Consider the following 7562-nt stretch of genomic DNA (forward strand, 5'->3'; position numbering starts at 1 on the left):
TTAGCCTCTGTGGTGTTTAGTTTTGTATATATTTATATACAAAATATATATACTTGTAGTATAGTGGAGCTCTGATAGTGGAGTTGTTACGAATCAGGCTACGAACCTTAAGGCCAGCAGTTCGAAACTACCAGTGACTCTGCGGGGGCAAGATGAGGTGTTCTGCTCCCGTAAAGATTTACAGTCTCGGAAACCCTGTACAGGGTTGCTATTGGTCAGAACTCACTCATCGGCACTTAACAACAACAACAAATATAGTGGGTTAAAAGTTGGGCTGCTAACCACAAGATCAGTAGATCAAATCTACCAACTGTCCCATGGGAGGAAGATGAGGCTTTCGGCTCCCATAAACATTTGTAGCCTCAGAAACCCTATCCAGAGTCACTATGAGTTGGAACAAATTCCATGGCACACAACAACAACCACCATACATACACGAGTAAATGGAGATAGATGATAGATATGCAGATGGCATATAATTTGTACAATGGGGTTAGTATGATTAAGTCTTTAGTGGGGTTGGGGTTGGTAATCCACAGTCATCTCCTGGCTATACCCTTGCCTCATGTACCTTCCTGTGTTTTGCTGTACGATTCTAGATGTGTTTATGTGTGGTTTTTTTTATTATTATTATCAATATACTGTTACATGTTCAGATGACTATTCAATACAATTTGATTATTCATATCAAAGAACTATTTCTGTCACAGTAAAGTCCACAAATTCTTAAACTTATCAACTACAAAGCTTTTGGATCACCAACCTTGTGCCACATTTCCACTGGCTTTGGAATCATTGCAGCCTAATTAAAGATTTTTCTTGAACTATAATTCCTTGTAAAGTACTTAAAACTAATAAAGAGAGCCAGGAAGACCTGCCATTAGTACAGAGAGGTATCTCTAGGAGCTAAGAGCTGTTGTGTGAGTGTACCTAGATAGACCAAATAATGGTGTTTGTGAGAAACTTGTTATCAAAGTCAGTAAAGGCTTTAGGTAGGAATTTGGCTGCTAATCACCAATACAAAACTGGATATAAATTTAATTCACTCACTAAAATCTAAACCCATAGAAGCTAGCCAATTCACAGTTAAAGTATGAAATGGGTTGTGTAGAGCTTACTCCAGCTGGGAGGCACAATGGGGTGTATTAAGGAATTGGAGACACCCTGTAGTGTGAGGCAATGAAGGCATCTCTCATGTTTCACTCCTAACTTGCAGATTTCTGAAAATTTGTGGATTTGAATATTCTTTGTATAGTACTATCTTTTGGAAGGTGAGCAGAAAGAAAAGACATTTCTATGCTTTCCTTCATTATTACCAGGAGGATGGGGATAGGATCTAAGGGTGGGCCCACATAACACAATTTAATTAGGGACTAGTAATTTGATACATAAATGTCCTGGGTGAATATCCAACCAAGATCTCATGCATTCATGATGCATGTGTGCAGTCCTCATTGAGGCAAAACTACTGGACAAATAGGGACACTTAGTGTATCCCAGCATGTTCTGCTCAGCTTGGATGTACAGTTTGATTTCTTATCAACATGAGGGCTATTTGGAACAATGGAAAATTGTTTTCCATTTCTATTTCTCTCAGCTACGGAAAAAGGAAATCTCTACTTGGTTTATGTGCAAGTGAGTGGTGGGTGGTAAATAGAAATACTCAGAAATTACCTAGGAATACCTAGATTGTATATATTTTGTGATATAAAAAACTTAATTTTAAATATACATTTTAGGTGTGTTAATCTTGGCAGCTTTTAGGAATTTCTAGTAATTTATGATTAACTCTAATAGGTCATCTGAGAAGCAGAAGCATCTTATCAATGGGTGAGCTAGAAATCTTTTTCCAATGTCTGGAAATATATGAGTATCGAGAAGACACACAAAACATGCACATGTGTGTACCCACACAAATAAACACATACGTATACTCACACTCTCTCTCACACACATATGATGAGAGCAGCATTTGGATGCCTGAATAGAATCTACATAACACTCTAGGGAAAAAAATTCTAACAAACTTTTTTTTCCATTCAAACAAACTTTCATCATACAAATTTAGACATTCCATATTTCAATTAATCAGGAGGGAGAAGGAAGATATGACAAAGATGAGCTAAGCACATTATTGATGTCATGTGATTAACCACATTTTAAATAAGCCAAAGAACTTGCTTTGGCTACCATAATGATGTAAACAATGTGTGGCCATTTAAACTCTTTAAAATGACTCCACCCCTATCATCTCCACCAAAAGAAAAATGTTTATAATAATACATATATTGACTTCTGTATTCTAGTCAATAACAAGATTTATTGTCCTAGTCTTCAGTCAATTTTGACCTCTTTGGGTCAACAAATCTTGATATTGATCTCAACAGAAGTCAATACCAGCTTATTACTTACCTCCACATTTAGACACCTACCAACAATTTTTATGGGCATTCACTTGACAGGCAAAAGTGAATTTTTGGTGTCTACTTTCTATATGAGATTCAGTTTCTGTGAGTATATATAATATCACTTTTACAAGTCTAAGTTAAGAACTAGTTATAAACCTAAATGAATATGAAATGATAGATGGATTTCAATATATGTAATTATAAACCTGAGCCGGTTTGTGGTGCTGTAGGATTAAACTGGTGTGGTGCTGGACTGGTAACCACAGATCAACAGTTTAAACTCACCAGCCATTCTCAAAAACCCTATCTAAGGTCACTATGAGTCGGACCAACTCAAGAGCACACAAGAACAATAATTATAAACACTGGTGGCCCATCTGTTAAGAACACTGCTGCTAACCAGAAAGTCAGTGATTTGAACCCATCAGTCACACTGCTGAAAGGAGACGTGGCACTCTGCTTTTGTAAGGACTTGTGATCTCGGAAACCTCTGGAGCAGTCCTACTTGGTCCTATTGGGTGGCTATGAGACAGAATCTACTCAATGGCAAGGGTTTTGAATTTTGGTTTAATTACAGATCAGAGAAGCTTACTATTCCCTTATAATTTACTAAATAAGAAATTGATGATCTTTATATTCATATTTCTTCAGTCATTTTCCACATCAAAGATAATTTGCTTTTATTAGGTGCTGTTGAGTGGTTCCTGCTCATAAGAACTCCATACATAACAGAACAAAGCACTGTCTGATCCTGCACCAACCTCATAATTGTTGGCATGCTTAAGCCCTTTCCAGCTGCCAAACATAACTAGGCAGTTTGATATTTTCCATTTACCAAAGAAGAAGCACAAGAAGCATTTTCAAAAGGGGAAACTTTGATGTGATATGTTGTTAAATGCTGTGGAAAAAATTCTGACTCATAGTGACCCTGTATAGGGTTTCCAAGGAGTGAATGGTGAATTTGAACCATTGACCTTGTGGTTAACAGTCAAGTGCTTATCTTACAGTGCCACACCAGGACTCCTTAATGTGGTATGTTGTTGTTGTTGTTAAGTGCCATAGAGTCGGTTCTGACTCATATCAACCCTGTATAAAGTTTCTGAGGAGTGGCTAGTAAACTTGAACCGTCAACCTTGTGTTTCAAAGCCACCTTTTAGTCAGTCCAGCACATTAACTCACAGTGCCACATCAAGATAAAGGTTAAAATTATGTACTATTTCAAATGCTTCTAAAAACAAAACAAAATAAAAAAAAACCCGCTTATCAGTGACACATTCCAGCAATTATCAAAATGTCTGCCAATGCCTAACATAAAAATGTTGAGGTATCCTCCATCCTTTTCAAAAATATTGTAGACAGATAACTAAGCAGCAATGAAGAAGAATCTTCTTGCTTATTTGTTTGGCATTTAAAATGAAATGAGCATCAAGGAAGCAGCTTCACTTAGAGTTTTAATGAATGTGAGACAAGTCACACGAAAGGCAATTATTAAACCATCCCCAAAGTTACTTGTTCCACTTACATATGCAGACTTGGTTCCATAAGACCTCTAGGTGTAAAACAGCATCAGCAGCCTTCTTTCTAGCCTCACCTATTGAAATATTAAAAAGAAAACAAAACAAAACAAAACACCAATATGTACAAACCCAGGGGCAGATAAAGTAAAATACACTCAAGGCAGTAAGGAATTAATATTTCAAATTCAATAAATAAACCTCCACTGCATACCTATGTTAAAATGCTTAAAACTAAAATTCAGGAATACTTATCTATTGTACTGCCCTTGAAATACCTTGCTTTCTCTAGATTGACTTACAAACATCATAAGTCCACATTTAAAACCTATGTCTTGCCACAGGCAAAATGCCAATAAATAATAACACAAAAGGGTGAAAGAACAAAGATGTATGGTCCCAGGTCCCACAGATCCCTTTATCACCAAAGTTTACTGCTTCATAGTTCTTTTTTATTTTCCAGAAAATATAATTGCATATCAAATTTGAGGAAATTGAAAATGGAACATTAGAGGGGAAAGAAAATACACAATTAAAGGTGTGCTGTTGCAAATATGAATAAGCTTTCAAAATAATTTAAAGTGGTTTTCTAAAATATGCAAAAGCACATTCTTTCAATACCTATTACTAGCTTTTTAATCAATTTTTACACATTTTGTCTAAGAGAGTTTTTTTTAAATACTGTGCCATTAATTTCACATTGTGTTTCCTGAGTAAATTCATTAGTTCCCCTGATAGGTTTTAGTTCCTATTTGCCAAAATACCCTGCTCAAAATTGAAAAATGGTATAGGAGGGAAAAAAGGAAGCCTGTTGTTTTTCAGACTTCAAAATCTTTTTGAAAACTTAATTTTTAATCAGTTTGATTAAATTAATGTAACTAGTTTGAGAGTTTAGAAACACCTATAAGGTCATCTTTCAAGTAGAGTTCACAGTTGTTCACCTTCTCCCTTCTAAATCAGGAAAAACATGCTCAGGTGCTCTGTTTTTCAACTTTGAAAGCTGAACCTATTAAAAGACTGTTACAGGGCATAAGGAAATGTTGAAATTAGCTCAACAGTTGAAACTTGATTCAAGTTGGGACAAAGAACCTCTTCTCTGAGATTCTGAATTTTAGAATGGGAATTTTAGTGATCTCTTCAATTCAAGATGTTAAATGTAAGTTAAATCAGGAGTTTTTCTGTGGCCATATTTTATAGCATAAAATGGAACCAGCTGGTTTACACATAGAGAATGACGAAGCAAAAGGTGAATAAAAACACACATTGACTGTAGATAAAGAGAATTCTAGTATGAGCTCCAACTGTATTCTAAAACTCTCCATGGCTTTAATTTTCCTTGGTTCTGTGTAATACCCCATTTCTTTTCCAACAATATCTTCTGTTTTTTAAACTTTTCAAGTTGTTTTTCTGTCACCCCCAGTAAAAATAGTTATTACACATAAAGTTATTATGTGAAATAAAGCCATTAGGGAAAAAAGTTTTTGCCTACATGATCTAAGGAGTCCTTGTGTGGCTATGTAGGATCAGCACTGAACTGCTAACCCCAGGGTTGGTGGTTCAAATCAGCCAGCTGCTCCTTGGCAACCTTCTACAGAGTCGCTATGAGTCAGAACTGACTCAATGATATTTAACAACAACAACAACATGATCTAAAGATGGAAGTTTTGGTAAAACAGTTAAACTATGGTTCTAATCCCTTAAGTTCTAACCAGATTTTAGAATAGGTATAAGTCTAAAGGTCATGAATGGTTGCAAAACCACACGGTTCTGTACTCATATTCACACAGATGAAAAAAACTAGCCCTGGTAGTGCTGTGGGTTAGGTTTTGGGCTGTTAACCTCAAAATAAACAGTTTAAACCCTCCAGCTGCTCTGGTGAGGTTGTCTGCCCTGGAAAGATTTATAGTATCAGAAACTCAATATAGCATCACTATGAACCATAATCAATGCAACAGCCAAAGATTATTTGGTATATAAAGTCTGGACATTATTCTACAAAAATAAAAAACACAAATACCATGCTTTATAAGAAAAGGTTAATTAGAGATCACTAAGTCATTATCTATGGAGTTCTGGTGTGGCTCTGTGGGCTAATGCATCAGACTGCAAAATTGTTTCAACTGCAAGGTTGGTGGTTCAAGCTCACCATCTGCTCCTTGGAAACTCATACATGGTTGCTATGGGTCGGAAATGACTTTGTGGCACTTAACAACAACAACATGTCATTTAAAGCTGAGCAAATGCTATAAGAAGCCAGACTATATGAAGAAGAATGGGGCATCAAGGTTAGAGGGAAACTCACCGACAATTTGTGATATGCAGGTAACACAACTTTGCTGAAAGTGAAAAGGGCTTTCTGCACTTAATGATGATGATCAAAGATTACATCCTTCAGTATGGACTATAGCATAACATAAAAAAAAACCTAAACTTTTCACAACTCACAATAAGCAACATCTTGATAAAAGAAGAAAAGACTGAAGTTGTAAAAACTTTCACTTAATTTAGATCCACAATCAATGTCCATGAGAGCAGCAGTCAATAAATCAGATGATGTAGTACATTGGGCAAATCTTCTGCAAAAGACCTCCTTAAAGTATTAAGTATGTGAGGATATCAGTTGAGGGCAAAGGTGTGCGTGAACTACATTATGATATATTCAGTTGTCTCAATACACACAAAAGATGGACAGTAAGTAAGGAATTCCCCAAAAAGAATTGATGCATTTGAATTATGGTATTGGTGAGGAATGCTCAAAGGCCTTGGACTGGCAGAAGAACAAACTAGCCTGTCTTGGAAGTAGTACAGCCAGAATGCTCTTTAGAGGAAAGAATGGAAAGACCTTGTCTAAAATATTTGAACATGTTATCGTGAGGGACAAGTCTCTGGAGAATTACACCATGAAGGTCAGCAAAAAAGATGAAGGTCCTTTAAGGAGATGAATTGATACAGTGATAACAGCAATGGCTCAAACATGGCAATGATTATGAAGATGGTATAGGACTGGACACCACTTGTATGTCAGTTTGTCACACTGTGGTGCCTTACATGTTTCTGTGATGCTAGAAGCTATTCCGCTTGTATTTTAAATAACAGCGGAGTCATCCATGGTGGGCAGGCTTCAGCTAAGTCTCCAGACTAAAATTCTAATAAATAGCAGTAGAACATTGTCAGATATAGAGCTGAAAGACAAAAACATTTTAAACTGCAGTGGGACATTGCTAGATATAGTGCCAGAAGATGAACTCAGGTTGGAAGACACTCAAAATATGACTAACATAGAGATACATCCTCAAAGTAGAGTTAACCATGATGATGTGAATGGAGTAAAACTTTGGATACCTTCAGTTACTGATAGGGTACAACTCAAAATGTAGTGAAACAACTATGTTGTTGTTGTTAGGTGCCATCAAATGGGTTTTGGCTCCTAGTTATCTGATGCACAACAGACAAAACACTGCCCAGTCCCAGGCCAACCTCACAATCTTTGCTATTCTTGAGCCCATTGATGCTGCCATTTTGACAATCCATCTCATTGGGGGTCTTCCCTTTTTTATCTGTCCCTCCGTTTTACCAAACATGGCATCCTTCTCCAGTGACTGCTCTCCCCTGACAATATGTCTGAAGCATGAGATATGAA

The sequence above is a fragment of the Chrysochloris asiatica genome, unplaced genomic scaffold, assembly GCF_000296735.1.
Source record: "Chrysochloris asiatica unplaced genomic scaffold, ChrAsi1.0 scaffold00002, whole genome shotgun sequence".
Taxonomy (NCBI): Eukaryota; Metazoa; Chordata; class Mammalia; order Afrosoricida; family Chrysochloridae; genus Chrysochloris; species Chrysochloris asiatica.